Below are 19,223 nucleotides of genomic sequence, written 5' to 3' on the forward strand. Positions count from 1 at the left end.
CATCGACCCAAATCTCAAATAGCTCAATATTTTAATTTAATTTTATTTTATTTTATTTTATTTTATTTTATTTTATTTTATTTTATTTTATTTTATTTTATTTTATTTTATTTTATTTTATTTTATTTTATTTTATTTTATTTTATTTTTTCTTCTTATTATTGTTCTTGTTATTTTTGTGATGTTCCAAGATGCTCACTTTTGGGATGAAAACAAACCTGGAAAGTTGCCATGCTAGGAATGAGTGATCTGTTTGGACTGTGTGATTTTTACAACCCAAAGCCACTGCAGCTAAAAGTACTTTGGTATGTGTACATGCTTACATTTCAAAGCACTGGATGGCTTATATAATAATTCAAAATGATATCATCTAGACAACAAATGGTCTATATTGTGTGCTTATGTTCATTAAGTAGTCAGTCCAAGATTGAACAGTTGCTTCTAGCCTTCCTTGATTTTGTGCCCTGCACTTTGTGGAAGTAGACTGCCTGCACTTAGTGTCCTGGTTGCCCGTCTCTGCATGCAAACGCCAGTCAGCTTTGCTGCTTTTCGCTTACAGCAATTTTCAATGAGTGCTAAAGTATTGCTTTAGGAGCTAGGGAAAGCTGTCAGATCCCCTGTGAGATTAAATGAACACACTTGCCAGAACAGAAAGGAAAAAGAAAATTTGCTTGTTCAGGGCATGCATGCTCTGGCTTGCTTCTGTCAGAAGAGCGGTTCTATAGGTGCTAGCAGGAGAAATGTGTTCAGGTTCAAGGAACTATCTTTATATGTTTAGCAAATTGTAATTGCAGTGTAACCAGGTTAAATTTTGATACCTTTTTCAGGGCACTTATATCCACATATGGACACACCACTCCTACCACCCAAGCTCAGGTCAAATTGAAATGGAAAAATTTAAATTTTTGCAGTCAGTTGTGAAAGGTAGGTGATAGTTCTTACGCAATCCCAAGTATGTGGTAGTTTAGACCTACTGTTTTCTTCTTCTGAAGTCTGCCTATGTCCTAAAGAGAAATATGCAGAAATATCCATTCTATTCTGATGGTGTTTGTCAATCCTAATGTTTACTTATTTATCCAGAACTGCAGTACACACACACACACACACACACACAAATAAATAAATGAAAAATATTGTGGACGCAAGTTTTATCATGGTAATCTTTCTTACAGATACAGTTCTGAAACTTTTTTTAATACCAGCAAGTAGATCATTCAAAAATGGTAAATACATTGAGATAGACATTAACTAAAGGGGAATTTCTCCTGTGTGCACTTGTTAATTTTCTGTTCAGATAATGGAAACAGCTCTGTCAGAAGTGATGCAACTATCCACATCGAATCTCTGTTTGAGTTAGAAGAACTGGAATCAACCAATTTATAAACATCCCTGAAAATAAAAATGTTTTGGTGGTGGTGGTGGTGGTAGTGGTGGTTTTGGAATGTGTTTTTGTTTTTGTTTTGTTGTTTGTTTGTTTTTTGGTTGTTGGTTTGTTGTTTATTTGCCTGTTACTGAGTTGTTTTTTGTTTGTTTTTTTTTTTTTTTTTTGTTAGTTTGTTTTTGGAAATATTTCATAAAACATTTTTGCCTGGAAATTGGTACCCAGTGTACAATAATAACAATGGGGAACTCTCAGACTAATTAGGGATGCATATAGAAATTCTCATGATATTTCTGTAGTGTTTAGTGCAATCCTTCATTTTTTGTTCCTTGTTCTTTGAATACAGAGTTCTGAAGAGTACCTAGAGTAGATTGACACCCATTAACAGTCTCAAACACAAATTTGACATCCCTCCTAATTTAATCCCTCCTCCTTAATAATAAATGTAGTACTGAAATTTCCAATTTTGTGTGCTAGGAACACACAAGCTCAAGCTCTAGCATGTATATGTTGTCAGTCTTTTGAATTCAAATCAGATTTCTAGAAGTGTTTACACACAAGACTTGTCTCTCAGCCCCTTGCAGACAAAGATAAATCAATTAAATGTGAAGTAGGCTCCTTTTTAAAAGTAATTTGATGTGAGCTAAACCACAGAAACATTTAAATAACTAAGAATTTGATTTGATGAGCTGTAGCTCCTTGTTGAACACTATATACAAGAGGCTGAGATTAGACATATCACAAGCAGGTTGTTGGAGAGGCCATTCATTATGTTTATGAAGTCTGTTGGGGGGATCAGGGATGATTAGTAGGTATGATATAGATGAGCAAAGGTTATGTGCAAGCAGTGACAAATCTGATCTGTTCTGCATGGTCAGGGAACACAAAACAAATGAATTTAAATTCCTCCTTATGCCTTTGTTGAGTAGCGACTAAATGTAGCTTTATACGTGTAGGCGGAGCGAGCAAATCACTGTGCAAGGAGGCAGCTAATTGCTGAACTTGATTGCAACTGCTAATCAGAGTCACAGGAAAAAAAAAGTGTTGGGAATTAATTAGGCAAAGACCTTCAGAACAGCAGCAGGAAGCCTCCAAGTGACCTTTATTTACACTCAGTTAAACAGAAGTGTGACTAAAAATGCCAAGGAGCAAATCAGATTATTAATATTGATTGCTTAAAGAAAATGAATAATTTAGAAGCAGAGTCAGAATAAATATGCAGTGACAGAGATGAAAGAGCACAATGTACTGCCTTTCCAACATTCATCTATCATGCAGCAGTGACTCTTCACACAGAAATGGAGAATTTCCAGCATCACAAAACATAATTAGTTTCATGACCCAGCATGATAGCAGCATTGCTCCTATAAGGAGCCTTTATTATTATTATTATTATTATTATTATTATTATTATTATTATTATTATTATTATTATTATTATTATTATTATTATTATTATTATTATTATTATTATTATTATTATTATTATTATTATTATTATTTTCTCAAGGCTGCAAAATGTGGGGGGAGACATTTGCCTGCTGTAAATAAGCTTTATTTTTTGGAACTTCCTACAGAGATCAAATTCAGGTACTATAGGAATAACTTCCAGTTCTTTGTCAACAGAACAGCAGAAACAGTATTTAATTATTTCAGATATACTGTCAGAGTAACCATTGGAATTAGCAGCAAAGCTTAAAAACGTTTATTAAATTGCTAAGTCCCAAATTTCCTCTCCTATTTGTATATATTGCCTGTCTGTACTTTATTTTTTCTTTTGTTTTAGGTGATTTTATACCGATTATTTTTAATCAATTCTCCTATTTTGTCTAATTTTAGTCTTGCATCCTGGTAAATTGATGTAATTAGTTGGTTGCAGGCATTGCTAGAACAGCTACTTTGTTTTTGGTTGGTGGCTGTTGGGAGATCTATTTATTTATTTAATTAACATGACATAATAATGTAATTAAATATGATATGTCTAATAAGCATAAAGTTAAAATGTTATGATAACACAGAAAGTAAAATGTAACAACAAAGTAACTGTATATGTATGTTTCCCCAATCAGTCCAGTTTTTCATGACCTGTTCTGAAAAGGAAACTGAATACCAGTAGTTAGGTTTCTATTGCCTTAATTAGCATTTGTCAACTGTTTCTGTACACTTGTCTCTTTTTGCTTCTCCTTTCCTCTTTTTTTTTTTTTTTTATTATTATTTTTTGTTTTAATGAACAGAAGTAGACAAAGATATAGTTAACGGAGACAAGTGGACCACAAAAATCTAAGACAAAATTAGGTTCCACCATTTTGCTGTTACGCTGTTCAGGACTCTCACAGTGGTCTTCTGTATTGGAATAGTAGAGAAAAAGCTTATTCTGATAATTTTATGCTTTTCTCTGAGGGAAACAAGTGTACTACAGCCAAAATATTTTTTAAAAACCTTAAGGTTAATTGTGTTGTTTGGTGGTCATATTTTCCTTTACTGTTAATGATGTCAAAGGTGGTGGCACACTAGCTGCCATTGAAGGGGCTGGCCATATGCTAGAGGAATTCCCTGTGGCTGTTCTTGGACATATATTTATATATATATATATATATATATAAACATATATATATATAAGTAAACAAATGGTTATGATGACAGCACACATCTGAGGACTATGACTTCAGGTTTAATGATAGTTTTTGCCCTCATGCACAGTCAGGACATACTGGGCACTAACAAAACTGGTTAACATGTATTTGGGACCACCAAATATGTATCAACAGGGCAGAATTTTACTTCAGGCAGCAACTTGGGTAAATCAGAGGAGAAAGTAAGCATTTAAAAAACATTCCTGCCCCTTCTTTATGAGGAACACCTGACAAACATGGCCAAATGTAGATGAGCAATACAATCTTTGCAGAAAGGGAACTTCTGCTAGTTATCCTTAAACTAATACATCAACAACCTTGAAGAAACACTACTTTTCTTACACCAGTTTGCCTTGCTAAATGTCAGGAGGAGCAAGAAGGAATACACTGGAGTGTATGGTATTAGGACACATAAATATTTGAGTTTTCATTTTCTCTACTACCACAGAAATAATGACTTAGAGATGGAACAATGAGTTTACTTCTCAGTTAATTGTCTTTGGTTCAGCAGACTTCCACTATTTGCATTTAAGTGACTATTTAGAGTCCTCCATATCACAGAGAGTGCTTCATTTCCCTGTTTTGGATATGCCTCAGTGAAACTGAGGGATGATGCCAGTGATTAATAAGTAGCAGATAAACTAAGTAGCAGTGAACAAGAAGTCATGGTTTCAGCATGAATATAAATATATTACAGTCTAGTAAGACCTTACTCATGTAAGTTAGGTGCATTGCTTTCAATGAAACTATTCGGATGAACCACTACTTACACACTGAACATTAATATAACACACTGCTATATTCACTGCATCGCCAAAGAATGAGAGCTGAATTTCAGCTGGTCCAGCTGGTCTATGTAGTTGTAATTAAGACCTTTAACAAAAAGAAAACTCTTCATTAACAAACTAGAACTGGCATCTCTTTTGTTTGTTTGTTTGTTTTGTTTTATTTTGTTCCCCCCCCCTCCCTTGGAGCATAGAAATGTTCATGACAGATGATGAAAATATGATAACATTTATGCACAGATAACATTAAATCTGGCATCCAGAATTTGTCTTTGCAAATTGAAAAATTGTATAAAGTTATTTTCAATACAATTATTTTTTATGAATGTCAGTGTAAAATTTTAGCTTGTATGACAAAATCACTCCGATATATGAATTTTAGCTCAAATGTGAATTGTACCTCTTAAAGTGAATTAATTCCTTCTCTTAAAGAAAGAATATGAATGTGTGTTGTTATAAAGTTAGTTGCTTTATGACATTCATAGCCTGACCTACATCCACCCAAATTCATGCCTTATTTGAGAACCTACTAATTTCTTGATCTCCATCACACCAGGGAAAACCATGCACAGAATTAGAGCAGATTAGATGAGTCGCACCTTTATGTTAAGCATGAAAACATACTTGCTGACCTCTCATGGTTGTCCTTTCAAAACCATGTCATTATAAAACCCACTGCAAAGTTTGAGAACTGTGACAGCTTCTGCTGCAAGGCTGGGGAGAGGGCGTCCTGCTGCTTGGGACCAAGCGGCATTGGCAGTGTGGTGTGAGAAAGCAGGCATGGCACCAGCCTATGAGATGTGATACCTGGGTCGTTTTCAGTCAGCACTGCTCGCCTGTCGTTCATGAATATTGTAATTATGCTGGTTGCCACTTAAAAGCCAGTGTTTGCCAAGTGCTGTCATTGAGCTGTGTCTGAAGTACCATAGCCTTGCAGGAAACAACTGAGGTAACTGTGTGGTACCTGTTGAAAAATGCTGGTTTTTAAATGGCACCCACTGTAAGCAAGACTTGAAAACCTGCTCTAAACATACCAGTGGGAAGCAAGCCATTTGTTTTTTCACATACCTTTCCATTCAGTCGTCTCTAGGCATGAAAGATGTGTGTAACTTGAGAGACCCGTAGGAGCTTCTTCTGCAGGGCAACTTGTGAAAGGTTCTTTTTCCTAAGTGAAACATCATTATGCAGAGGATATTTCCTATTTTTTTCTCCTATAACTCATTCCAGTATATTTTGAATTAATCTGATTAAATTTATATTTTTTAACAACTGCTGTTCAAAGGAAATGAAAAAAAAGGAACCACAGAAATTTCACAAAGTGCAAGCTTAGAACCTTAATCACATTAGATATCAAAGTAATACTTTTTTTTTTTTTTTTTTTAATGAAGTATGTTAAAATTATTCCAGTAGTTGACAAGTGGGTTACTGGTGGTTTATAGATGATATGAGAATTTAGTGAACAGTTAGGTACTCTCACATGGTGCCAAGATAATTTGCTCTCCTTCCCAAAAGATGTTTCTCTAATTCTCATCTTGCTGCACAGTTCTGCCAAGTCGTTTTGCCTCACTTGACATAATGAACCGGCATATGAGAGGGAGAGAGAAAAATGTTCAACAATTCATCAACAACACAACTTTTCTCTGGATCACTAAAATAAGCCTAGTTCTTTTGACAGGAAAAACTCTGTTGCAGGTTGACAGGCTTCCCTCCGTAACTGAGGGGCAGGTGCATAAGGTGGCCAAAGAGAGCAAGATGGGGAAGAAGGATGCAGGGAGACATCCCTGGCTTCTCCTTCTGCCCCTTGTCACAGCATTCAGGCCACTGGACTCCAAGGGGTGGAAATCTGTAGGGAGGTGGGAGCAATGCAGCAGCACCAGAAGTGCTGAATTTACCCAGAGAAGAGTCATTACTCCCAGAAACAGACTTTTGCTCTGCTGTTGCCTCCCATCACTGTTCAGTTAATCAATTTGTGGAAGCACTTAAGCACATGCCAAAATCCCATGTTATTTGAAACGTGTCTGCAAATTAAGCTTGTGTTTAAGGTCTTTCCCAAACTGGAATAATAATAATGGAGCTCAGGGAATGCCAGTGTGATTTATAAAAGTGTCTTACTGCAACACGGTGGCAGGCTGTCATCACCATGGACTGCTCTGCTGTCTTCAAAGTTACTTCTCCTTTTAAATTGACCATGGAAAAAACACTTAACACTGAGTGTTAAAAAGATGCTGGCAAATGTGGAAACTGATTCCAGACATCCTGATATGTGAACATGCTAACACTTGAGCAAAAATATCATTTATTTCAATGGAATTACTCCCCTGAATAACATCTAGTAACTCAATGGTATTTGAAAAATCCTATCATGTTTAGAATAATGGTCTAATCCTGCATAATGCTGGGAATCCTTCAGACTCACTGCAATTTGTGTGATCACACGGTATATAGTGGATCAGAGTCTTTGTGAGAGCCAGATAAATGACAGAGAAACAGAGCAGTATGTGTGCCAGTCTGTACATAACAGGCAGGCATAACCTAGCAGACAATTTAATCTCATCTATTTTCTGAAACCAGACTGTATTATTGCAATGCTGCCTGACATTGCACTATAATAAAGTATCATCCTTAGAATGGATACATGTTTCTGTTTCATCCTTTTGTTTGTACACAGATTAAAGCATGATCCCCATTGACTGTAACCTATAATTGAATCAAGGATTCTACTGCTGTCGCAGAGAGCAGGAGTGGCGCTTGAGTGGTTTATAAGCGTGAGCAGCCGAATCTGAAGATTAAATTTCATCTTTGATCTTCAATCTGTGACCATGAATTTTCTGTTGATAACATATAGAAACCAAAATTACACAGAATATTTTGAGTAGAGGGAGACGAAAAGAAGCTAGTCAGGGATCAAAGACATGTTCTTTTGGTGCAAAACTTTGATGCACACCACTCAGCTAAAATTGTGGATGATTTTTAATAAGAATATCTTTCATATATATTTAGAAATATATATATATATATATATATTTTATTTCACATATATTAAAAAATCAATTCAAATTTTGGAGAGTAGAATATCAGATGCACGTGAATCAAGCCATCTGTTTTGTTAGTCCTTTAAGCTTCTCAAGTCTCAGCATAATTTTCAATGAAGAAAATTTCCCTCTTCCTGCTCTTTATATGCTAGTCACAGTTTTCTTACTGGATTCCAAAGTACCCATGGTCTCGAAGTACGACTGCACAGCTGCTGCCACATATGTTGCTGCTGAAAGCTAAAACTTGCTGAAATACTCATTCCCAGTGTTTGAAGAGGATACGGTTTAGGCACTGCTTGATGCATCTTTTGTCTTTAGGGAGCAGGAAGTCACAGCTCAAAACAGCAGCAAAATCAAGAATGCAGGGTTGATGTAGGGTTTTGTTGTTCCCTCTCCCATCGCTACTCTGGTCTCTAGCAATATAAAGATCTACAAAAACTGCTTTGCATCATAAACCTTTATTTCAGAGTAAGTGATTGGATTGATGTTCATACATAATTGCCCATGCTGGATATGAGAGCTGTAAATTTTTAATTTGTAAATGAACAAAGGGACAATACAGAGAGCATGATGTAAGACATTACAAAAGAAAACAGAAAGATGTACTTTTGCATTTTTCCACTGTCCTAGAATAAGATATGGATACAATATAAGCTAGCAGGATCAATCAAGAGCATAGGTAAGATCAAATAAACCATATAGTAATCCTGAGAGACAGATCTTTCACTCTTTCCAATTCTTTCACTCCACAAAGATTAATAGGTGCATTTTGGTTAGTTGACTGATACAAATCAATATGACTCCATTGAAATCTGCTACAGTGTGTTATTTTACTCCCTGTTTGTGGTTCTCACTTGAGTTTGGCCCACTACAAAGTGTGCTGTGAAAGAGAAGTTCAATATGTTTTAAAATTGTTTCTATGCCTTTTTTTTTTTTCTTTGAACTTCATTACCAACAACTATGACAGACAGTGAAAAATGTTCAGAGAAAGAAATGGAATAAGGAAAATAATCCTATTTCAAGCTGATAAAAGAGGTGAAATAAATAAACACTACATATGGGAGAGTGGGGAGGTGGATTTTTGCTTCTGATAGAGCTGTGGTTTTAATTTGTAACCAAGCTAGAGATGGGACAAAAATTTCCAAGCAAGTGTGTCCTGACTTCACCAGAATCACTAAATGTGCAGCTATTTTTAAAAAGCAAGCTGCTTTGGTGTGATGGCTACTGAGGGCAGCCAGATACTTACTCTGGTCAGTGAAGTTAGAAAATCCACAGGTGGACCTAGGCCTGTACCATTTCCACCTTCATTTGTCTATTTTAATTAAACTGAAAGGCCATGATCCACACCTGCAAAAAGCCAGCGTGAGGCCCCTGCAATCCTTAATAAGTGACAAATAGAGCTGCATGGGGGTTGCAGTGCTGCTGATGCTGGGGGCGCTCCAACACTTGGTGATGAGTTTAATCGGAGGAGAAAGGAACCACATGTTGTATAACTAGCCCAGCCAGAGTGTGTGGAGGAAAATGGCAAGGACACAGCACCTGATGGAAGAAGGGACACAGTTACTTCTCTTTCTTTCTCTCCCAAAGACCACAGGTCTAATGTTCTTCTGACAACATTTTTTCTTTCTGGCACCGTAACTTTGCATGCTTCAGTGAGGGAAATCCACAGTGTGTCGATATATCCCTATGGTCAACCAAGAATTTAGCCATTTATTATTAAGCCTAACATGAACTCTAATGTTTTTTGCACAGGTACTTGCATCTGAGGGGATGGTAGAAGCAAGCTGGAGTGAGGAGCTGCCACTGGAAGACTGTGCTGCTTCACCCTGGAGCTTTTACAGAGTGGCAGAGCAAGCTCACACCAAGCACAGACACCCTGCACTGCTCATTCAGACCAGAGCCGGGAAAATGAGCTAGCAAATGTTGCTCATGACTATTCACACACTTTTTAAAAGGAAGGAGTTTATCTATGTCAACATCTCATTTATGTCTGCATGCTGCGAAAGTGTAATCACAAACAATACCATATGCACACATTTTACAGTAAATTTTAAATTAGAACAATGGCAGATATTAAAAACAGAAATCAACACATCTCCTTTCCTGACATTTTCTGGTTTAAAAGACAAAAAACTAAGAAGCAAAGACTCTGCCCAGGGTATCTTAGCTGGGCTTTCTACACTTGCCAAATGGTCTGAAGATCTCATATGAATGTTGCTAACTCTACTAATCACCTGGAAAGAGCAAGAATTTTTGAAAGAGCAAGCTTGTTTGAAGACATATTTCCAATTTTAGCTATAACTGGAGGTGCTATACCTGCCAGATATCAGAGAAATGTAGAGTTTTCTGAAACTCAGAAATGATCCAGCTTAATTCTAGATTAGAGATCAGCATAAATTCTTTTATCTTATGTCACCATACGTATTATATTATGTGACCATATTATATTTAATAAACATATCTCTGATAAAGGGTGTGAATTTACAGTGCTGTTGGCTTGTTCCTCATAGAAACTTCTACTGAAGATTTCCAGCACTATGAGAAAGGCTGGTCTACACAAGAAACTGAAATCTGACATTATAGAAACAGTCACTAAAATATCTAAGACTATCTTCCTGTCCTTTCTGCCTCAAACAGCTCTTGGAGTTCTGAGAAGTTTTAGGAATGCAGCAAATGTGGCCTCATTCAAAATGATATAATCTGGCCTTACCACAGCTGCTTGACCTTACTTTAAATCCTTACTCTCAGGACTATAGACTGTGATTCCTATTTTAAGACATATCTTTTCTATGGCCTGTAACTGGAATTGGCTCTGTAGTTCATGTTTGCTGTCAGTCAAATAAATGTTTTTGATTTTTCATAACAAGCTGTAAGTGTCTGCAAATTTTAAAGGAGATTGAGAGAAAGAAGTTATCTCAACAAGCAAACTCCTATATATTCCAAGGTTACTGTTGTATAATTAATGGCATTACCAAATGGGGCTGAAAGTATAGAGTTTGCAAACGGCTAATAACAAGGATTAGGTATGCACTCTGTTTTTCATGCATGTTCTTCCAGTTTCTTGTGAGCCTAATTGAAGTCTGAAGGGTCTTTCCACATGGCATGTTTTTGCTACTCTGATCAGTGGCAAACAGTTCTTGTACCCTATGGAAAAAACTCTAATCATGTATTTCTAGGAAAAACAAAACAAAACAGAAAAACAAAACACACAAACAAAAGCCCTCCCTGAAACCCCTCTTCTTTTTGAAACTCCTCTTCTTCTTTTGGGTCTAAAATGTAGTAAGATACATTACATTAGAAAACTGGAAAAAGTGTTTTCAGATGTGGTAAATGACTGTCTTTTTTTTATTATTATTATTTTCCCCTCCTTCCTGAGATTGCATTCACTAAGGTTTTATTAATGGAATCAGCCACATATTGCAAAAACCTGTTAAAGACATAAAGCTTGCTTCAAAAATCTGTAAAACAATGGAATGTAGACAAATGGTGGAAAATACTTTTAAGTGAATCCTTCTGGTGTTAAATTATGGTGATACCAAAATCCCCTTTAGCAAATAGGTCAAAATAGAGCTGCTAAAAGCAAGGAGGTCATTGTCTGAAACACTATCAAAATGATTTTGGATTAATCACTTTCGTGCCTGCAGTAAAGTTTATTTGTGTACCATGCTTAGAAAAGGGAGAAGCCTGAATATCTCTAATCTCCTCCTAACCTACAGTAAATAGCAAAGTATTAGCTCTCTGTGCATCTCCAAGTCCTGTCTTTAATTATACCTTTCCTATGTTTACATGAACTTTGGTTTGCTTTTCAAAAGCCTCATGGAACAATTCCTGCAGCTGACCTGTGTGTAGTGCTGAATTTCTCCATAAAGTGAGTATTGATGAGCTGAAAAGTTCAGTGAACAGGAAAATTCTGCTGCTTTTATTGCCAGTGTGACAGGTTACTTTATTACCATGCCTTTCACAGCAATTTAACAGTTACCCTGGCAACGGATTCAGTGAGGTAATGGGATCAGAGGCATTAGAGGAGAGGAAAGGCTAGCGACGAGAGAAAACCATCTGCTGGCTTATGTTCTCGGGGCTGTTTGCTCAGTGCGAGCTCCTGACAATCATTGTACTTGGATGTAAATGAGGCAGGTTAAACCACAGGCCTGCCCTATTTAGCCGTACTCTGGTGATTTGTCTTTCTAATTTTATTGAAATAATAATCAGGATTTGTTTCTGATTAATTAACTAACCTTTTGGTAAAAAGATTAGATAACGAAATTGCTGCCTATTCAGAGATAATGAGATTTTTATTACTCTGTCAAAAAAAAAAAAAAAAAAAAGTACATTTATGTGTCACCAGCCACTATGTCAAGAGAGGAAAATAAAGATTTAAATCTTTATGTCAGACATTTATTTCCTCCACAGATTAAGTGTGTATTTAATTCTATGGATGAACATCATCTTGTTTAAAACATTTCAGAAGAGCTTTTAAAACACCAAATAAAGTAATAAACACATTTAAACCATGATGCACTTTGTATTAATTTGTTTCAAAAATTGTCTCCTAATGGAAGAGAAACACTTGACGATTCAGAAATCCACCTGTACTGTGTGGGTGTATTTACATAAGTGCAAGAGTGTGAAGAAAGCAGTAAAATCTCCTCGTGAGCACTTTAGAGTGACATATGTAAATAGGCTGCTATTATATCTTGCAGAACAGACATGCCTGACACAGTAGTTGTAGAAAATTCATTTATGTGTCAGAGCTCTGCCTAGATGCATGAAATACCACACAGGCCACTGGAGGCTAATATAATTAAATAATGAAAGATAACAAAACATTGCATTTAGAATCTTCTCACGAAAGGCTCCTGGGGAAGAGGCAGCTGCAGCCTTCAAGGAGAGACCCAGCCCTGCACAGAGGTGACTGTGGGACTCCAGGCTGCCCTACACCTCACCACAGTTAACCCTGCCAATACACCAGCAGACCAAAAATGCAAGAAAACTTGCTCCTGGAACAATGGAATTGCACAGCCATAGAACATGTTCATTCCAGAGCCACCAGTGGTGTCTTGTGTTGGGCAACATGGTGTTGTAAATGCAAATGTATGGATAGATACTGTCAGTGGACAGCACTGTTTGTACCAGGCATGGCTTGCCCATCTCAAGGAGATGGGCATGCCGTGTGCACTTTGTCAAGTCACTAATTATGACCTGTTAATTAATAAATCTCTAAAATGAACTGTGTTGAGAACATTCTCAGTCATGAAAATGAAACAAGAAGAAGCACAGGACAGGACAGAATATTTTGTTGGCATGGCGTTAATGCATGCACTTTCAGATTTGAGGTGACACTTACACTGGTGGCATTCAGCGTGCTTCATTACTTTTACCATTACACGTTAACATGAAAAGCTCTCAAACACTGAAAGTCTCTGCTTCTCTCCAGCAGTGTACATAGCTGAAAGCCAGCCAGATGCTCGACCCACTTAGAGAAAACGTCTTCAGTAAAGAGATCGGATGTTGAGCCTGTTTCCTGCCCGTCCCCCATCTCACAGCTGCCCCTCCACACTGCCAGTATCCCTCCCTCCCTGCGTGTGCTGTCTAGTATCACAGCCCTGACAAAGAATGCAAACAAGATGGCTTTCTTCTACCAACAGAAAACTGTTTCCCTCCCCCTGCTCTCCTAAAATTCTTACTAAAAGCTTCTGACCCTTGATAACCAAAATCCCTTGAAAAGGAAGCAAGCACTTTTGGCTTAGCACCAGATAAATAGCTTTTGCTCTCCCTCTCTCTTTCCCCTTTCCCCATATAAAATCCAGGTTTAATATTAGTAATTATTATTAAAATCAGGAAAATGTTATAAAAGAATCTCAGCAAAGGAGAGTAAGTATAGTTTTCCTTTTTCCAGACGATGACATCTGCAGCTCTACATTTTCATGAAATGACTATACTTAACAAAAACATTACTTCATTTTCATGGTATTTCTTTTGTGCCTAGGAGCAACCCTGTAATTGTTCACTTCAATTACAACATTACTATTTTAAACTGAAACCCATTTTATCTGCATGCCAGCTTTTTATTTGTTTTACCAACTATATCTATTTCCATTACTGAAAGGCTGATGGTTTGTCTCAAGAGGAAATCAAATCCATTAATTCAGAAATTTCAAGCACGGCTGCCTCTGCCATAAGCAGCATTTCTTATGCTAATAGCAAATGTGCTGAGACTGAAAAGAACTGACATAGTTCTGTTTTTTATCATAACTTAAGCATTTATGTAAAAAGGCAAATCTAATATTACTAGGAAACTTGTAAGTGTTATCATATATAATTCACTTTACTAAGATCTGCATAGGGTCCTGGTTATTGCAACTGTGGTTTAAATCATGTTGTTTGTGGTTTTACCTTGCTTGACATTTGGGGTCTGATTTTGATCTTGGTTACCTCAATGTAAATCTGTCATTGTTCATCTGACAACAATAAAATTATTCCAGATTTACCCCAGGCAAAGAGGGATCAGGACATGTTCATTGTGCTCGAGGTATAATACCATCTCATCATCACAACAGACTAAACTGACTTTGAAGTGTGTGTGTGTGTGTGTGTGTTTGCACAGAAAATGTATTACAGAAGTTGGATTTTTTTATTTTTTATGTTTTTCTCCAGCCATGAAAATAGCCACCCAAAGGCAATTTAGGAATTTCCAGGAAGTTGCACCCACCCAGCACCAAAAAGAATAAACATACTCCACCACCACCACTGCCTCCTCATTTAATGCACTTAGTTCTGTTGTATCACATGGGCTGTGTTCAATTAGATAGCTTAACAAGATAAACTCTGAATTTGACCCAGAAAAAAAACAAACCAGACTGATGCAGAGTTCTATGTAAATTTTTCAAGGCACTGTGACCTCCTTATGTCAATGAAAGAGATCCTTATCATAAGGGCTAAAAAAGTTTCTGAGATTTTTTTATTTATTTTATTTTTTAATATGTGTGTGTACAGACAGAATATATAGAAATTAGTGTATCAGTCCTGCCCTTCATTTTTGCAGCAAAGCCCTTTAGTGCTGTAAATCAGATCTCATTGGTAGATCTTACACACTGGCTGCAGATAAGCTGTTGAGAAGTAGACAGGGCTTTTAGGAATTGCTGAACCATGAAGCTGACCTGCTTAGTGTTTTGTTGTAGGCTATTAAATCCAGGATTGGTGTTTTAAGATGATTCTGCTTTCTTCTTCTCTTGGCCTGGTTAAGCCACACTACCCCCACCTCGTTATTTAGCTGATTAAAACAAAAACTACAATGAGAAGCCTGCTGTTTGAAAATCTTACCTTCACCCATCAAATTAATGAGTGACTTGTGTTAACGTAGCTTGTGGCCTTAGCAATTTGATGCTGATTTTGCAATGAAGATTTACCAGCTGTACACACCACTCCGCTTTGGTTGGAGTAAAATGGGTTTCTTTTCTCCCAAAACAAGGTCTACATCTTTTGTAAACATTCTTTATTTGATAGACTTGTTGTAAAAGGGTGGGTAGGGTACTAATTCTTCCTGTGAATATGTTGACGGTTACATGCCAAAAAAACAAACAAAAAGATTATACTTCAATTTGAGTGCCCTTTCCAGATATTTTAAGTCTAGTAAATATGTTTTGCACTGTACCTGTTACTCTCTAGTTAGGAACATGTTGTTTCTTTGAAGAACCCTTTCATATTGATAGAGAAATTAAATGTGATATTTTATTTTTCTTGTGTTTGATGAGTGTTAACAAGTTTAGTATTTGAGAAAGCCCAAACTAAATAAAGCTCTATAGCTGTTGCTCTAAGTAAAGAAAAAAGCCACCTGGTGAGTAAGTTCACTGGGTCTTCATTTCTTTGTGTGACTGAATGAAAGAGAATGACAGGGAGAAAAGGATTGCATTCATATGGAAGTTCCTTTGAATCCCACACAGGAGATAAAATCATAATAACATGTATGTATGAATATACATGTAGACATATATTACAGATTCCACTTAGTATGAACTTTAGGACATAATAACATAAAGCTTGAGGAGAGGAAGAAAAGTACTTAAAATTAGGTACTGTGTGCTGAAAAATGCATTTCCACAGCGTTTTGTTTGTTTGTTTGTTTTTAAGTCAAGAACATTTGTATCACAGGTATGTTTTTATCACCTTTTTATTTAGAGCTCCAATGTCAGTTCAACACCCACTGGGATATTTTCATGGGATCACTGTTTGTTTTGAGACTCTCACTATGGTTTAGAGTGCTTGAGTTTCTATTGTAACAGTCTCTTTTGATGAAGTTTGCTCAGAGTCAAAAAAGAAAGGTGTGAGAAATAAATTAATTACAAAACAATAGGACCTATCTATCACATGAGAATTAAAATGGAATTTATTTGTATATCATATGCACAAGTAGTTAGCCTTTTCAGGAAGGAAAACAAATTATTTCACAGCCTTTTTCCTCTCTGATAATTTATTTTTCCTCTTTAAATTGTTTATTTATTACTTTTAATACAGATAAAAGTGCTACTTCATCTCTGCTGTCATGTCCTCAGTGGAGGTTTAGAATTGGTCTTGTTTATAATCTCAACAGCTGTACATGGGACAGATTGTATTTCCCACATTGTAGGTCAGCAAAATTTGTTTTTCTTCATGTTTTTGTAGGCTCAGATTTCACTGTAAGCTTTATATGTTCATCCAGGCTTGTGATAATGAGCAAGATTATAGAGCAGTCAGATCACAAGCTTAGAGTTTTTGTTTTGTACTGTTTTGTTTTGTTTCTACTTTTGAATTGCGTTTATGCAACTGCTTCTCAGTTTTCTGTTGTGCCATATCTGTGAAATAACAAAATAATAACGCTAATAAAAAAGAATAGTATTTACAGCTGTGGGACTTTCTCCACACTGCCTGGAAAAAAGAACATAGTAGTTTATTATTGAGAAATCCTGTAAGGTTACTGCAGGGAAATGCAGATTTTTTCCATAGTAATCACTGATTTCTGGCACCATAGCTATAAATAATTATGCTAATATTGTATAAACCACCTGCTTTTAAAATAGCAACAGTTTCTTAAAATGATTATTTCCAGTTTAGTTACCATATTCTTCCATTAATCACCTGTCTTTTAACCAACATTTGTTGTTTCAGAAATTATCTATTTAATCAGATATGCAATTTTATATTCATTTTGTATAATTTAAGTAAGAAAAGGATAATAATATTTCTTGATACATTTTTAGATACGCTATGCAAAAGAAAGTTGTAGTTTTTAACTCAAGGCTTCCCCTGCAGTGGCTTATAGCCTGAGTGTGATTCAGCTCGTGATTTTAGTCATTGAATTCTATACATTCTATACTGATACTGGGAAAAAACTCAGATATTTCCCAGAGAAGATTTATTCCCACTGTTTTCTCTTCTTATTTATGGATGGAGATAATTAACCTACCAAAGACAGATAGCTTGTCTTTGGGAGTGAATCCTGCTTTCTGTGTTTTCTGAGGTGGTGAAATGTCTCTCAAATCTGACAGCTTTAGGAGGGCTAAATGTGAACATTAACTTAGGATGAAATGAACTAATGCCTTCATGCTGCTTTTATACTAAACTAAACTATTTATTTCCCCCTACACTAATCCTTAGAATCCATGACATAATTTTTTATAGTCTAGCTACAACTTCTGCTAAGTAGTGGTGCATGAGGATATCAGTTTGCTCAGTTGGTCAGCAATGACCAGTCAACTGTAAAGCTATTTACACGATATCTGAGGGGTCTGTTCTCAGATCAATGCACAAACTGAATTCTTATTAACAGTAATAGAAGTTATGGGCAGGCATGAAAGTAAAAAAACTCCCTAATTAGAAATAATGAAAGACCAGACTGTTGTAGTCCTGAAAGGCTGTGGTACCCATATTTACTTTGATAGAAAATGAACACTGCAATTTAAAGTGAAACATTAAGTTCATGAAATGGAGCAAAAGTAACTCACATTTTGGAGTACTATGCAGCCCCTGCACACCTCCTCTTTTTGAAGATGTGTGTAGATTAGATTTCTCTGTTGCAAATATCTTCTTTAGAAATATCTTTGCAAGGTGAATTGGGAAAAGAAAACAAACAAACAAACAAACAAACAAAAACTGTGGCCCTGAACACATATTCTATATTTAAAGCAAAAGAAGCAAAAGAAGAAAACCTAGAGAATTTATATTTTTAAATATAAAAATATATTTTTATATTTATAATATATATAAATTTATAATATATATAAATATATAATATATTTAGAAAATATATTTTTATATATTTTGGTATACTGTAAGTTGCTGGGCTCTTGACTGCTGTCCTCTGATATTGCTGGAAACCATGCTGGATAATGCCTTTCATAAATACAGTGTAAGTCAGTATTTTGTTTGTTTGTTTCCCAACAACTTGTTTGGGAGTGCTTCTTGGGAGCCCCAGTTCTTCAGGGTCATTTTCGTATGATTTTCTAAATAACTAGTAGTCTATTCAACTTTATTTCTGTTTCAGTTTAAACTGTTCTTTCCCTTCAGTATTGTTTGATGTGAATTTAGTGCCCTTACAGATTACAGCCCTCATTACTTAAGCTGAAGAAGCCAACTACTTTGTAGCATTTTCATATTAGACAGACATTCTGTTTATATTGTCCAAAAAAAAACAAAAAACAAAAAACACAAAGCTTTATTTTTAAGGCCATCCTAGAAGGTTGAACTAATTCTCTTTAAATTTATCTTCTGGGAATATTGTTTTCGAGTTGTTTTCCAGGTAATCTCTCTGACATATGCCTTGTTGTAATAATATAAACGTTAGCTTTGTAGGAATATTTTTTTTAAGTACCACAGTTTTTATTTTTATTTATTTATTTATTTATGATAGGTCTTATTGGGAGCTTGCATATGTTTTGTTTTAGTAAATGTGTGCATCTCTTCTTTTTCTTCAAATGTTCAAAACTGAGGAGCCCACAACATGTAGCAGATCTTGTTATTCACTCCAAGTGACCTTGACTTTTCTGTCTTTGTTCTTTAGATAATCATTCTTCAGGGTGAGCCTGTTCATGATTCTTCTGTGCAATGATATATGCTTTCTAATATGATCCTCTCTAGGGCATGTTTGGAACATATTTGGAATATCATACCAGTATTATTAACAGAACTGTTAAAGGAAACCAGTCCAAAGACTGAAGTTTGAGAACAGTCCAGTTTATCTGTTATTTTCTTCTGTCCTGACAGGCCTTTTCAAACAATCTGTGGACATTTGCTTTTATATTACACTATATTCCTATTAAGAGACCAAAGTAGTTCACATTTCTATAAAACATTCAGTTTTGTTTCCCCTTAGGAAACTTGAGAAAAAGCAAGTTTTTCTGTTAAAAACAAACCAAATCAA

General features: G+C 35.9%; 1 long non-coding RNA gene across 3 annotated transcripts in view; it reads left to right on the forward strand.

Annotated features, from left to right (window-relative positions):
* LOC137848324 (uncharacterized) overlaps window positions 1-14,725 on the forward strand; it is a 74,182-nt gene extending 59,457 nt beyond the window's left edge. The window contains exons 4-5 of one of the 3 annotated variants that reach the window (XR_011091286.1): window positions 828-924; window positions 9,584-14,725. This is a non-coding gene — a long non-coding RNA (uncharacterized lncRNA). The remainder of the gene's footprint in view (window positions 1-827; window positions 925-9,583) is intronic. The other 2 variants (XR_011091287.1, XR_011091285.1) reach the window with 2 other exon arrangements.
* Window positions 14,726-19,223: the final 4,498 nt, after the last annotated feature.

The sequence above is a fragment of the Anas acuta genome, chromosome Z (assembly GCF_963932015.1).
Source record: "Anas acuta chromosome Z, bAnaAcu1.1, whole genome shotgun sequence".
NCBI classification, from domain to species: domain Eukaryota; kingdom Metazoa; phylum Chordata; class Aves; order Anseriformes; family Anatidae; genus Anas; species Anas acuta.